This window comes from Mobula birostris, chromosome 5, assembly GCF_030028105.1.
Source record: "Mobula birostris isolate sMobBir1 chromosome 5, sMobBir1.hap1, whole genome shotgun sequence".
Taxonomy (NCBI): Eukaryota; Metazoa; Chordata; class Chondrichthyes; order Myliobatiformes; family Myliobatidae; genus Mobula; species Mobula birostris.
The window spans coordinates 184,456,466-184,472,452 of NC_092374.1; positions in this window are offsets into that span (position 1 = coordinate 184,456,466).

The following is a 15,987-nucleotide window of genomic DNA, read 5'->3' on the forward strand; positions in this document are numbered from 1 at the left end:
TCAGGAGGGCTAAAAGAAGACATGAGGATGCCTTGGCAATCAAAGTGAAGGATAGTCCAAAGAGCTTTTACAGGTATATTAAGAGTAAAAGGATTGTAAGGGATAAAATTGGTCCTCTTGAAGATCAGAGTGGTCGGCTATGTGCAGAACCAAAAGAAATGGGGGAGATCTTAAATGGGTTTTTTGCGTCTGTATTTACTAAGGAAACTGGCATGAAGTCTATGGAATTAAGGGAAACAAGTAGTGAGATCATGGAAACTGTACAGATTGAAAAGTAGGAGGTGCTTGCTATCTTGAGGCAAATTAAAGTGGATAAATCCCCAGGACCTGACAGGGTATTCCCTCGGACCTTGAAGGAGACTAGTGTTGAAATTGCAGGGGCCCTGGCAGATATATTTAAAATGTCTATGGGTGAGGTGCCGGAGGATTGGAGAGTGGCTCATGTTGTTCCGTTGTTTAAAAAAGGATCAAAAAGTAATCTGGGAAATTATAGGCTGGTAAGTTTGACGTCGGTAGTGGGTAAGTTATTGGAGGGAGTACTGAGAGACAGAATCTACAAGCATTTGGATAGGCAGGGACTTATTAGGGAGAGTCAACATGGCTTTGTGCGTGGTAGGTCATGTTTGACCAATCTACTGGAGTTTTTAGAGGAGGTTACCAGGAAAGAGCATGAAGGGAAGGCAGTGGATGTTGTCTACATGGACTTCAGTAAGGCCTTTGACAAGGTCCCACATGGGAGGTTAGTTAGGAAAATTCAGTTGCTAGGTATACATGGAGTGGTAAATTGGATTAGACATTGGCTCAATGGAAGAAGCCAGAGAGTGGTGGTAGAGAATTGCTTCTCAGAGTGGAGGCCTGTGGCTAGTGGTGTGCCACAGGGATCAGTGCTGGGTCCATTGTTATTTGTCATCTATATCAATGATCTGGTCGATAATGTGGTAAATTGGATCGGCAAATTTGCTGATGATACAAAGATTGGAGGTGAAGTAGACAGTGAGGAAGGTTTTCAGAGCCTGCAGAGGGACTTGGACCAGCTGGAAAAATGGGCTGAAAAATGGCAGATGGAGTTTAATACGGACAAGTGTGAGGTATTGCACTTTGGAAGGACAAACAAGGTAGAACATATAGGGTAAATGGTAAGGGACTGAGGAGTGCAGTAGAACAAAGGAATGTGGGAATACAGATAAAAAATTCCGTAAAGGTGGCATCACAGGTAGATAGGTTCGTAAAGAAAGCTTTTGGTACATTGGCCTTTATTAATCAAAGTATTGAGTATAAGAGCTGGAATGTTATGATGAGGTTGTATAAGGCATTGGTGAGGCCGAATCTGGAGTATTGTGTTCAGTTTGGGGCACCAAATTACAGGAAGGATATTAATAAGGTTGAAAGAGTGCAAAGAAGATTTACAAGGATGTTGCCGGGACTTGAGAAACTCAGTTACAGAGAAAGTTTGAATAGGTTAGGACTTTATTCCCTGGAACATAGAAGAATCAGGGGAGATTTGATAGGGGTATATAAAATTATGATGGGTATAGATAGAGTGAATGCAAGCAGGCTTTTTCCACTGAGGCAAGGGGAGAAAAAAAAACCAGAGGATATGGGTTAAGGGTGAGGGGGGAAAAGTTGAAAAGGAACATTAAGGGGGACTTCTTCACACAGAGAGTGGTGGGAGTATGGAATGAGCTGCCAGATGAGGTGTAAATGCGGGTTCTTTTTTAACATTTAAGAATAAGTTGGACAGATACATGGATGAGAGGTATATGGAGGGATATGGTCCGTGTGCAGGTCAGCGGGACGAGGTAGAAAATAGTTCGGCACAGCCAAGAAGGGCCAAAACGCCTGTTTCTGTGCTGTAGTTTTTCTATGGTTTCTATGGTTTCTAAGTTATGGTGTTGTTGCAGTGTTGTAACTATATGTTATAATTATGTGGTTTTGTTGGTTTTTCAGTCTTGGTCTGTCCTGTGTTTTGTGATATCACACCGGAGGAATATTGTATCATTTCTTAATGCATACATTACTAAAAGACCACAAAAGAGGACTGCGTGTCTTCATAATCTAATCCTGATTGATCATCACCTTTCATTTGGCCTACGTCAGTGGTGTCATCAGCAAACTTGAATATGGCATTGGAGCTGTGCTTAGCCACACAGTCATAAGTATAATTTGAGTAGACAAGTGGGCTAAGCACACAGCCTTGTGGTACTGACGGAGACTATAAAGGAGATATCCTTGCCAATCCAAACTGACTGGTGTCTGAAAGTGAGAAAATCGTGGATCCAAACACGAGGAAATCTGCAGATGCTGGAATTTCAAGCAACACACATAAAAGTTGCTGCTGAACGTAGCAGGTCAGGCAGCATCTCTAGGAAGAGGTACAGTCGACGTTTCGGGCCGAGACCCTTCGTCAGGACTAACTGAAAGAAGAGCTAGTAAGAGATTTGAAAGTGGGAGGGGAGGGAGAGATCCAAAATGATAGGAGAAGACAGAAGGGGGATATAGTGCCCCACTATATAGAATATAGTGTCCCTGTCACTATACCCCTTGCCCATCCTCCGGGCTTTTTTCCCCCCTCCCCCTTTTCTTTCTCCCTAGGCCTCCTGTCCCATGATCCGCTCATATCCCTTTTGCCAATCAACTGTCCAGCTCCTGGCTCCATCCCTCCCCCTCCTGTCTTCTCCTATCATTTCAGATCTCCCCCTCCCCCTCCCACTTTCCAATCTCTTACTAGCTCTTCTTTCAGTTAGTCCTGACAAAGGGTCTTGGCCTGAAACTTTGACTGTACCTCTTCCTAGAGATGCTGCCTGGCCTGCTGCGTTCACTAGCAACTTTTAAATAATGGATCCAATTGCACAAGGAGGTATTGAAACCAAGGTCTTAAAGCTTGTTCATGAGGTCTTGAAAGTTGTCAGTATTGGAGAGAGGCTGCTAGGAAAATCAACGGGGATGTCACTGGAAGAATGCTGGCAGAAGGAATCACTGCTGGTGGGTTGTGGATCAACACATTGGCAGCTTTGCACAGAGAAGGGGATACTCGCCATTGGGAGAATATCCTGGGGGAAGGGAGAGGGGTGACAGCGGCTGGGAGCAACACCACCGAACTGGGGGTGGTTTAGCTGCTGGGAAGATGGGATCATTGGGGGGGAGGGGGGAGACAATCTTGGTTGGTGATAGTTACTGATCGACTGGGAATGGAGTAGCAGAAAAACATCAGTGCTGGAGAGAACGTCCCTACAAGTAGAAAGGAAGGGTCCCAGGTCACTGTGGGAAAAGCAAATTCAGGGAGTATTTGTTGTGGAGGAATCATGGGACATGGGCATATACAAGACGAATGCTGGAGGATTTAAATTGGTAAATCATTTTATTTTTGATACGTGTACCAAGGCAAGTGATATTCTTTGCTTTGCTTCCCATCTGTGCAGATCATTCCACTACACCAGTTCACAATGACGAATATGACAAACATGATGCACATATCGAACGTCGAGCTCTATAACAACCTACCGATGCTCACCACTAAAATCGAGGCGAGAAGACTGTAACTAGTGGGGCACTGTCTACGCCACCCCGAGCTACCTGCCAGCCTAGTCATCATATGGGAGCCCAAGCACAGGAGGATGAACCCTGGGCGCCCTCCCAAGACTATGGTCAACAGGCTCCTAGAAGACAGCAGCGTGGCTAATGTAGATGAACCGAACACACTGATGAGGGAGAGGGAGAAGTAGAGAGTCCGTCATCGTGCCTAGGCCTGAGTCGACGTAGTAGTAGTAGTAGTTCACAATGGTGCTAAAGGGGAAAAGTAATAACAGAGTAAGGAATTTGGATACTCTTCCCCATGACCACGTGGGTTTCCTTTGGGTACTCCGATCTCCTTCCACATTCCCAAGACCTTCAAGTTAGGCTGAGTGAATGGTGGGCCTGCAATGCGAGACACATGAAGCATGGTGGCATTTGCAGGCTTCCCCCAGCACAATCCTCACTGATTTGATTTCTTGCATTTCACTGTTTGTTTCGATGTACACGTGACAAATGAAGTTAATGTTCTATCCTTTAGAATAAAGTGCATTGCAGCTGCAGGCAAGAAGGTGCAAGGCAGACAGATTGTGAGGTCAGGAGATCATACAAGAGGGCCGTTCAACAGGTTCATAGCAGTGGGATGGATGCTGTCTCTGAGCCTGGCGGTACCTGCTTCCAGGACTTTTTATTGTGTTGGTAATGAAGCATCCTGAGGGATTATGGACCACTGCTGGACATACTGTCCCAGGTTCCAGACTAGGTCGGACTTGAACCTAAAGAACACGTCAAGAGGGCAGTGACATGGGCTGGGTATTTGGCAGTGGGTGGGGACGTGGGCCCTGATGGGAGATGTGGATTAATGCCATCTCCCCGCCTCAGATGGAGAACTGAGAGATGGCAGGTGATGGAACCTGAAGCAAAATGCAATCTGCTGGAGGAATTCAGTGGGTCAGACAGCATCCGTGGAGACAGAGCGATGGTCAAAGTTTTGGATCCAGACCTTGAATCAGGACTGAGAGTGCGGAGGGGAGGTGGTCAGTATATAGAAGCGAGCCGGAGGGGTGATATAGTGGCTGGTAGGTAATTGGTAGAATGAGTTAAGGGGAAAAAGAAGGCCGATGGAAGTAGGTGGTGGAGGCAATGTGATATAAGTATTCACATAGTTCTCCATTGGGTCTCCTTTGCCTTTGTATCACCGGAGCAGCAAACTTGATGGCTCAGACAGCCTAATCCTGCTGTTATGTTTTATGGTCTATGGTCTTCCCTGTCCCCTCCCCCGTCTATTCTGTGGACGCAGGAAAGAAACTCAGATGGTAGTTTACCTCCCAGGTGCTAGGGTCTGGGATGTTTCTGATCGCATCCACCATGTCCTGAAGTGAGAAGGTGAACAGCCAGAGGTCATGGCACATATTGGTACCAACGACATAGGTAGGAAAAGGGAGGAGGTCCTGAAAACAGACAGGGAGTTAGGAAGGAAGCTGAGAAGCAGAACCTCAAAGGTAGTAATCTCAGGATTACTGCAACAGAGAGTATAGGAATAGAATGAGGTGGAGGATAAATGCATGGCTGAGGGATTGGAGCAGGGGGCAGGGATTCAGACTTCTCGATCATAGAGACCTCTTTTGGTGCAGGCATGAGCTGTACTAAAAGGATGGGTTGCACTTGAATCTGAGGGGGACCTGCCTCTATATCCTGGCAGGGAGGTTTGCTAAGGCTTTTGGGGAGAGTTAAAACTAGAATTGCTGGGTGGTGGGAACCGAACTGAAGAAACGGAGGAAGGGGCAGTTGGCTCACATACAGAGAAAGCAGTGTGTGAGGGAGGATAGGCAGGTGATAGGGAAGGGATACGCTCAGAGTGACGGATTGAGAAGTGTCTATTTTAATGCAAGAAGCATCATGAACAAAGAAGATGAACTTAGAGCGTAGCTCAGTACTTGGAGCTATGACGGAGCCATTACAGAAACTTGGATGGCTCAGGGGCAGGAATGGTTACTTAGAGTGCCAGGCTTTAGATGTTTCAGAAAGGACAAGGAGGGAGGCAAAAGAGGTTGGGCGTGGCACTGCTGATCAGAGATAGTGTCAGGGCTGCAGAAAAGGAGGAAGTCATGGAGAGATTGTCTTACTGAGTCTCTGTGGGTGGAAGTTAGAAACAGGAAGGGGTCAATAAATATACTGGGTGTTTTTTATAGTTACAAGGACATCAAGGAACAGATAGGGAGACAGATTCTGGAACAGTGCAATAATAACAGGGTTGTCGTGATGCGGGATTTTAATTTCCCCAATATTGATTGGCATCTCCATTGAGCGAGGGGTTTAGATGGGGTGGAGTTTAAGAGCTGAGAGGTAGTGTTGCAGCTATATAGGACCCTGTTCAGACCCCACTTGGAGTACTGTGCTCAGTTCCGGCCACCTCACTACAGGAAGGATGTGGAATCTATAGAAAGGGTGCAGAAAAGATTTACAAGGATGTTGCCTGATTTGGCAAGCATGCCTTATGAGAATACAACATTGAACATAGAAAAATACAGCACATTACAGGCTCTTCGGCCCACAATGTTGTGCCAACCCTCAAACCCTGCTTCCTATATAAACCTCACCTTAAATTCCTCCATATACTTGTCTAGTAGTCTCTTAAACTTCACTAATGTATCTGCCTCCACCACTGACTCGGGCAGTGCATTCCACGCACCAACCACTCTCTGAGTAAAAAACCTTCCTCTAATATCCCCCTTGAACTTCCCACCCCTTACCGTAAAGCCATGTCCTCTTGTATTCTGCAGTGGTGCCCTGGGGGAGAGGCGCTGGCTATCCACTCTATCTATTCCTCTTATTATCTTGTACACCTCTATCATGCCTCCTCTCATCCTCCTTCTCTCCAAAGAGTAAAGCCCTAGCTCCCTTAATCTCTGGTCATAATGCATACTTTCTAAACCAGGCAGCATCCTGGTAAATCTCCTCTGTACCCTTTCTAATGCTTCCACATCCTCCCTATAGTGAGTCGACCAGAAATAGACACAATACTCCAAGTGTGACCTAACCAGAGTTTTATAGAGCCGCATCATTACATCGCAACTCTTAAACTCTGTCCCTCAATCTATGAAAGCTAAGACCCCATAAACTTTCTTAACTACCCTATCCACCTGTGAGGCAACTTTCAGTGATCTGTGGACATGTACCCCCAGATCCCTCTGCTCCTCCACACTACCAAGTATCCTGCCATTTACTTTGTACTCTGCCTTGGAGTTTGTCCTTCCAAAGCGTACCACCTCACACTTCTCCAAGTTGAACTCCATCTGCCACTTCTCAACCCACTTCTGCATCCTATCAATGTCTCTCTGCAATCTTCAACAATCTTCTACACTATCTACAACACCACCAACCTTTGAGTCGTCTGCAAACTTGCCAACCCACCCTTCTACCCCCACATCCAGGTCGTTAATAAAAATCACGAAAAGTAGAGGTCTCAGAACAGATCCTTGTGGGACACCACTAGTCACAATCCTCCAATCTGAATGTACTCCCTCCACCACCACCCTCTGCCTTCTGCAGGCAAGCCAATTCTGATTCCACCTGGCCAAACTTCCCTGGATCCCATGCCTTCTGACTTTCTGAATAAGCCTACCATGTGGAACCTTGTCAAATGCCTTACTAAAATCCATATAGATCACATCCACTACACTACCCTCATCTATATGCCTCTATCAGGCTTGTTAGACACGATCTGCCCTTCACAAAGCCAATTCACACCCGCAAGTTCTAGCCTTATAGCCTCATAATTTGCCCTTCCCCAATTAAAAATTTTCCTGTCCTCTCTGATTCTATCCTTTTCCATGATAATGCTAAAGGCCAGGGAGCGGTGGGCACTGTCCCCCAGATGCTCACCCACTGAGAGATCTGTGACTTGACCCAGTTTGTTACCTGGTACTAGATCTAGTATGGCATTCCCCTTAGTCAGCCTGTCCACATACTGTGACAGGAATCCGTCCTGGACACACTTAACAAACTCTGCCCCATCTAAACCCTTGGAACTAATCAGGTGCCAATCAATATTAGGGAAGTTAAAGTCACCCATGATAACAACCCTGTTATTTTTGCACCTTTCCAAAATCTGCCTCCCAATCTGCTCCTTGGTATCTCTGCTGCTACAAGGGGGCCTATAGAATACCCGCAATAGAGTAACTGCTCCCTTCCTGTTCCTGACTTCCACCCATACTGACTCAAGAGAGGCTGAGTGAACTCGGCCTTTTGTCCTTGGAGCGACGGAGGATGAGAGGTGACCTGATAGACGTGTATAAGATGATGAGAGGCATTGATTGTGTGGATAGTCAGAGGCTTTTTCCCAGGTCTGAAATGGCTAACAGGAGAGGACACAGTTTTAAGGTGCTTGGAAGCAGGTGCAGAGCAGGTGTCAGAGCTAAGTTTTTTATGCAGAGGGTGGTGAGTGCATGGAATGGGCTGCCTGTGACGGTGGTAAAGGCGGATACAATAAAGTCTTTTAAGAGACTCCTAGATAGGTACATGGAGCTTAGAAAAATAGAGGGCTATGGGTAACCCTTACGTAATTTCTAAAGTACATCCATGTTTGGTACAGCATTCTGGGCTGAAGGGCCTGTATTGTGCTGTAGATTTTCTATTTTTTCTATGTTTCTATTCCATCTGCCCATCATCTCTCCCCTATCTAGTTCCACCTATCACCTGCCATTAAGTCATAGAGCAACATAGAGCCCACAGAGCTCTTTGGCCAACTCTTCCATGTTGACCAAGATGTCTGTATAAGCTGGACCCATTTTCCTGTGCATGGCCCACTTCCCTCCAAACTTTGCCTATCCGTAGATCTGATGGAGTGTCTTTTAAAAATGGTTAAGGTACTCTGTTCATCTCTACCCCTTCCTCTAGCCGCTCATCCCGTCTATGCGCCATCCTCTGCGTGAAGAAGTTGCCACTCAGTTTCCTTTTGAATCTCTAACCCTCTCACCTTAAATCTATGCCCTCTAATTCTTCATTCATTTTACATGGGAAAAATACTATGTGCTGCACCTTCTCATCTTATCTATGCAACCGAGTGACCGTTGAATATTATTTTTATTGTTAAAAGTGCACTTAGTAACGGTACTATAGTACCCTAGTAACGGTAAAATAGCTGCCTGTGCTCGAAGAGAAATCGGTGATGTCATTGTGCACATGTGCAGTAGAAACAAGAGTCAAATGTTCTGGAAGGATGAACATCCAATGCTTTCTCCCCAAGGAGACAATTGAGGAAAGATTTTCACGAGTAAGATATCTGCACTGAATAGTGTTCCTTATTGGCCAAGAAGCATGTACAAGGAGAACTTGTTGTTTCAGGGTCTAGCCTGTTTGGGAGTTAACCATGTGTGTGCCAAAGTGAGCATACATCTTAGTTGAGATGAGATGTATTCATTTATTTGTTTGATGTTATGTATAAGGTACAGGGTTGGTGGGATTTTAATTTTGCATTGTTTTTTTAGAATTGCCACTTCCGCATTGGTTCTGTATATTTTGTTTTATTGATTTTCATACTGCATACAGTACATAACTGGTTGATACACAAATGTGTGGAGTGAGATTAAGCTGAGATTGTAACAGCAGGAACTGTGTTTTTAAAATTTATTTTGTTGGTTTTATTTTGATACCCTCGTTCTGCATTAAAACAAAGGAATTAAAGACGAGAAAAAGTATTTTTTGTCCTGAGAGTGTATTTTTACCAAGCTAGAAAAATTGGTACCAGGAGTGGAGCAGTTCCAAGCCAGTTTAGAGGGTTTTTGATTTTTGTGTGCAGTACAATATACAATACGTAATATGGGACAGCCATTCTAGTGGGACGGAAGGAGAGCCTGTGATCGCACAAAGACTGCGGTAGAGCCTGGAGACCGGGTTGGGACATCAAGGACTGACGCCAGGACGTAGAACTGTGACGGTGATCCAGAGAAACTGCCAGTGAAGTCCTTGTGTTTTCTGTAGGAGACATCAGCAACCCCTTTTCCAGGTGACTTTTTAAGGACTTGAGTTTTCATAACGTTACATTCTGAGGATGAACAAACTGAACCTGTTGTGTGAGTGAACAAATTAGAGAGATACGTGGTAGGTATGAGAAGCCATGGCACCTGTTGATACATTAAGCAAAAGGTCCTGTGTATATGTTCCAAAGGAAAGAGACTTCTCTCCATTGACAGATGATATTGAGAATAATGAGAGGTCTGTTGATGACTTTATTGAAGAAGTCAATTGTGTGCTCCGTGCTAGAAATCGGTCTGACCAGTGTCAGTTAATTTGTTACATCACTGCTTATTGGTGCAGCGCTAGAAGAAGTATATATGCACAGTGATAGTAAGGAAGACAAAGCTGATCACTTGTTCACCTATCTCAGGGAAGCTTTTAGTGACAAGCATAATGTGCCCCAGCTGTTGTATAGCTGCTATAGTCGCAAAAGCGTGAGAGTGAAGACACAAGCAATACACACAAAATGCTGGTGGAACGCAGCAGGCCAGGCAGCAACTATAGGAAGAAGTACAGTTAAAGCTTCGGGTCGAGATCGTGACGAAGGGTCTCGATCCAAAACGTTGACTGTACTTCTTCCTATACATGCTGCCTGGCCTGCTGCGTCCACCAGCATTTTGCATGTGTTGCTTGAATTTCCAGCATTTGCGGATTTTCTCGTGTTAGAGTGAAGACACAAGAGAGTTTTCACATGAGCCCTTAACTTGTTACTGGAGTGTTTCCCTGATGCTGTGGCCAATCAGAGATCAATTTATAGACGGGGAGCTCCACAGATAAGTGTGGAACAACCCTGCGTCCTCAGTGATAGAAATGGCTCATCAGGAGGCTCATCTGTGGTTTTTCAGAGTCCTCAGGAAATGCAAAGTGTGGCAGTAGCCAGGCACAGTGCTCACCTCCTGAAGCTCAGGAATCCAAGTTTGTCACTCTAGACGATGCCCTTAAAGTAGTTGCAGAGCAGGGCAAAGCCACTGGTGAGTTGACTCAAGCAGTGAAAGATCTTACTGTACAGAAAGGTGTTACATATGTTATTAGCAGTCGACCCAAGTTGCAGCCGAGATTCACAGAGGATGGGCAACCAATATGTTTCGCGTGTCAGGTGGGGGGATGTGGACAAGAATTGCCCACAGAAGTGAAGTACGAGGGACGTAGAGCCGGCATCTTCCAGCCCTCAGGCTGTTGTGAGTCAGGCAATTCGGGACAACCTCATAGATAATGTACAGACGTCCCGTGACCAGTCGCTGCAACGTGCCAGAGGACCATGTACTGTCATTGAGCTTCAGATATCAGGTGTCACTATCCATTGTCTGTAAGACACAGGTAGTCCAGCGAACACCATGACTGAGCAGTTCTTTCGAGAACACTTGAATGGAGAGGATGAGGATATGTTGTCCTCTGCTGGCTGGATTAGGTTAACAGCCACTGACAGTCTTGATATTCCTTACCTTGGGTATCTAGAGCTGGAGGTTCAAGTGATGGGCACGAAGATACGCAGTTTTGGCTTTCTAGTCATCAGGGATCCTGTTAACACTGAACAACCCGTCCCATGCATTGTAGGCATGAACATTATAAGCCAATGTCGACAACATTTCTACACAGGATTTGACACGACTCTAGAAGGAAAGTTGGATTCTGGCTGGAGAGATGATTTCCAGAAAGTGCAGATGTGAACTACTGAAAAGAAAGCCATAGTCCGAGTATCAGGAAACGATACTGAGCACATGCCTGCTGAATCTGTAGTTACCATTGTGACTAGGAAGCCTACTGGAGATGTTAGTTGTGACCATAAGATGTTACTTGATCCACAACACCCCTCTACCGGGTGGTCTAGTAGTTATCACCATGCTCGTTGACTCTCGTAGTCATACAGTACCAGTACAGGTTTTCAACCTCTCTCAAGAGGATGTATGGCTCTCACCCAGGACCCGGCTGGGTATACTGTCAAAGTAAGAGTGTATAGATAGTGATCAGCAACGTGCTGTAAGATTTCAGCGGATCTCAGCTGGCATTGAACAAGTGACTGTTGGTGTAAAGGAGGAGGGTAGTAACCACAAGTTAAAGTCAATTCTAGACAAGCTCGACATTGGGGTAGTGAAGAACAACAAACACAGCTAAGAGCATTACTGGATAAGTACCTGGATATCTTCGCTGTTGAAGATGAAGACCTTGGGGACACTGACAAGGTGAAGCATGAAATTCAGTTAATTGTTGACGAGCCCGTTTCACAGCCACACCGTCACGTTCCGCCCAGTCATTACAGTGAAGTGAAAGTGCACAGTTGAAAGAAGGGTGTGATTCAGGAGAGCGACCGTGCGTGTGTCTCCCCTGTGGTGCTGGTCCGGAAGGCTGTTGGTAGCACAAGACTGTGAGTAGATTATCCGAGATTGAATCTCAAGACCAAATAGGTCACATTCCCCGTCCCCCGTATTGATGAGAGTCTTGATGCTCTGTGGAGAATTCAGTTTTTCTCGAGAATAGACCTTGTGAGTGGTTAACACCAAGTGGTAGTAGAGGAGCGTGATTGGCATAAGGCTGCTTTCTCCAACCCGGTTGGTCCATATGAATATTTTCACATGACATTTGGGGTCTGCAATGGGCTGACGACTTTTCAAAGACTCAGGCAGGTAACTATGAATGATTTAGTCTTCCAAATTATGCTTGTGCACCTGGATGATATTCTGGTGTACTCTCAAACCTTCCAGGGACACTTGGAGAGGCTTGACACTGCGCTTCAGTTCCTCAAGGAGACTGCTCTGAAGGTGAAATTTGGAAAAATATCATTTTCTGGAGTCAGATGTCAAGTTCTTGGGACATCAGATATCAGCCAATAGGATAGGCACAAATCCCGGGTAGGTCTCAGCTGTTCAGCAGAGGCCAGTATCATCTACAGTCAAAGACTTAAGATCATTTCTTGGCTTTTGTGGTCATTATAGACGGTTCATTTAGGGATTCTCAAAGATTGCAGATCCACTGGTGTCATAAGGTGGGCGTTGATGGCAGACCCAAATGCCAGACACAGATACTGAAGTACTAGGAACAGGACTAGGTTTCTCAAGATAACAAGGTGAGTAAGGAAGAAACAATGCTGGACATTGACACAGGCCCTGGATGAGACTAGGATTCAGGTCCTGGGCTAGGACTTGGATGAGAAACATGGGACCCGGACGGAGAACTTGGAACGAGGAGCCTGGACTAGGAACACGGAACTCCAGAACAAAGCCTGGACAAGGGCCTGGAACCTGGGTCTTGGTTGTGACTCGGAACCGGAACCCAGGCCTAGGCTGGGACTCGGGACTAGGATCTTGGCAAGGACAGGACATGGCTACAGGACAGGACAAGGTACTCCAGCACAGGATGAGGAATCTCCAGCACAGGATGAAGAATCTCCAGCATCGGGCTGGGCGAGGAACTCCTGGGCTGGGCGAGGAACCAGAACTAGATGAGGACACAAAGCTCAGATTTGGACCGGGCTGGAACACGGTGCCTGAACTTGGTCTTGGAACACAGGAACACAGAGCCTTGGACTTGAACTGGACGCACAGAGCCTTGGACGTGGACTGGACGAGGTACTCCAGGGCAGGATGTGGCTCTTGGACTAGGTTTGGCTCAGCTCTTGGATACGGAGCCGGGACTCCTCCTTGGAGTGCAGGGCTGGGATCCTTTCTAGGATGCAGGGCCGGGATGCACTCGTAGGGCCGGGACCCTTTCTTGGATGCAGGGCCGGGATGCTTGCTGAGGGAACTGCTGAGGTAAATTGCCGAGGTAAACTGTTGAGGATTTGGATGGAGACGATCCAGCACAAGATGAGGAATCTGGGCGAGGTACTCCTGGACTGGACGAGAACACGAAGCCTTGACTTGGATGGGACTGGAACACGGCGCCTGGAACTTGGAACACAGGAACACAGAACACAGAGCCACGACCCCTCCTTGGGAACAGGACTTTACATAGAGTCAGGACCCCTCCTTGGGAACAGGACCTAGGACTGGGACTCTACTTTGACACAGACACTAAACATGGGGACACAAAGAGATAGTTCCAAACTCAACGGTAGGTAGTTCCTTATCTTGGCGTGGCAGGGCTCCAATCTCACTTCGGCAGTGAACTTGACGGCAATACAGGCGAGGTTGCAGGCGAAGGTAGCAGACAAAGATTACAGACGAAGGTTAGTGCTGAAGTAACTGTTGGGCAGTTACTTAACCTGTTCTTTAACAGATTTGACATTGTGACCCCTGCCCATGAGTCATCTGTTGTTGGTCCCCAACCAACACATATTACACTCTCTACTCCTACCCCTCCTCACAGTCCCCCACCCTGCTCTCATGACTATACCCCTTCCCCACACGAAACCACCACGGTGGGCTTCACAGCTGAACAGGTGAGAAGACAGCTGAAACGTCTCAACCCAAGCAAGGCTGCAGGACCGGATGGTGTCAGTACCAGGGTGCTCAAAACCTGTGCCCATCAGCTATGTGGAGTACTTCATCATGTATTCAAAATGAGCCTGACGCTCCGGAGGGTTCCTGTGCTGTGGAAGATGTCCTGCCTCGTCCCTGTGCCGAAGACGCCGTGCCCCAGCGGCCTCAATGACTACAGACCGGTGGGATTGACCTCCCACATCATGAAGACCCTGGACAGACTTGTTCTGGAGCTGCTCTGGCCTATGGTCAGGCCACACTTAGATCCCCTCCAGTTCGCCTACCAGCCCCGACGAGGAGTTGAGGATGCCATCGTCTACCTGCTGAACCGTGTCTACGCCCACCTGGACAAGATAGCGAGCACTGTGAGGGTCATGTTTTTTGACTTCTCCAGTGTGTTCAACACCATCCGCCCTGCTCTGCTGGGGGAGAAGCTGACAGCGATGCAGGTGGATGCTTTCCTGGTGTCATGGATTCTTGATTACCTGACTGGCAGACCACAGTACGTGTGCTTGCAACACTGTGTGTCCGACAGAGTGATCAGCAGCACTGGGGCTCCACAGGGGACTGTCTTGTGTCCCTTTCTCTTCACCATTTACACCTCGGACTTCAACTACTGCACAGAGTCTTGTCATCTTCAGAAGTTTTCGGATGACTCTGCTATAGTTGGATGCATCAACAAGGGAGACGAGGCTGAGTACAGGGCTACGGTAGGAAACTTTATCACATGGTGTGAGCAGAATTATCTGCAGCTTAATGTGAAGACTAAGGAGCTGGTGGTAGACCTGAGGAGAGCTAAGGCACCGGTGACCCCTGTTTCCATCCAGGGGGTCAGTGTGGACATGGTGGAGGATTACAAATACCTGGGGATACGAATTGCCAATAAACTGGACTGGTCAGAGAACACTGAGGCTGACTACAAGAAGGGTCAGAGCCGTCTCTATTTCCTGAGGAGACTGAGGTCCTTTAAAATCTGACGGATGATGCTGGGATGTTCTACGAGTCTGTGGTGGCCAGTGCTATCATGTTTACTGTTGTGTGCTGGGGCAGCAGGCTGAGGGTGGCAGACACCAACAGAATCAACAAACTCATTCGTAAGGCCAGTGATGTTGTGGGGATGGAACTGGACTCTCTGACCGTGGTGTCTGAAAAGAGGATGCTGTCCAAGTTGCATGCCATCTTGGACAATGTCTCCCATCCACTACATAATGTACTGGGTGGGCACAGGAGTACATTCAGCCAGAGACTCATTCCTCCGAGATGCAACACAAAGCGTCATAGGAAGTCATTCCTGCCTGTGGCCATCAAACTTTACAACTCCTCCCTTGGAGGGTCAGACACCCTGAGCCGATAGGCTGGTCCTGGATTTATTTCCTGGCATAATTTACATATTAATGTTTACATATTACTATATCCTGATGAAGGATCTCGGCCTGAAACGTCGACTGTACCTCTTCCTAGAGATGCTGCCTGGCCTGCTGCATTCACCAGCAACTTTGATGTGTGTTACTATTTAACTATTTATGGTTTTATTACTATTTAATTATTTATGGAGCAACTGTAACGAAAACCAATTTCCCTCGCGATCAATAAAGTATGACTATGACTATGAGATAAACAGTCAGGGATTTAGATGGGAGGGGAAGGGAACAGTTCAACCGGGAATCCTTGGTTTGAGAGTTATTTATGTGACAGCCCAAAACGAGAATCAGGTGCCTCAGTTAAACCACCCAAAGGAACCGGGGAAATCAGGAAAACCCAGAATACAGATCAGTGGACCGGACCATGAACCAGAATGTGGACTTCACGGACCGGACCATGACAACTGCATGATGTAGTGAATTTGCATCTTAATATGGGGAGTCCTAGTAAAACGAGCCAGCTGTTAAAACAGTCTTGGACAGAAGAATGTCAAACTGCCTTTGACTTGCTGAAAGAGAAACTGACCAGTTCACCCATCTTCAGCTTTGCCAATCTCACACAACCTTTCATAGTGGAGTCTGATGCAAGCAGTCATGGACTAGGAGCTGTTTTGTACCAGCAA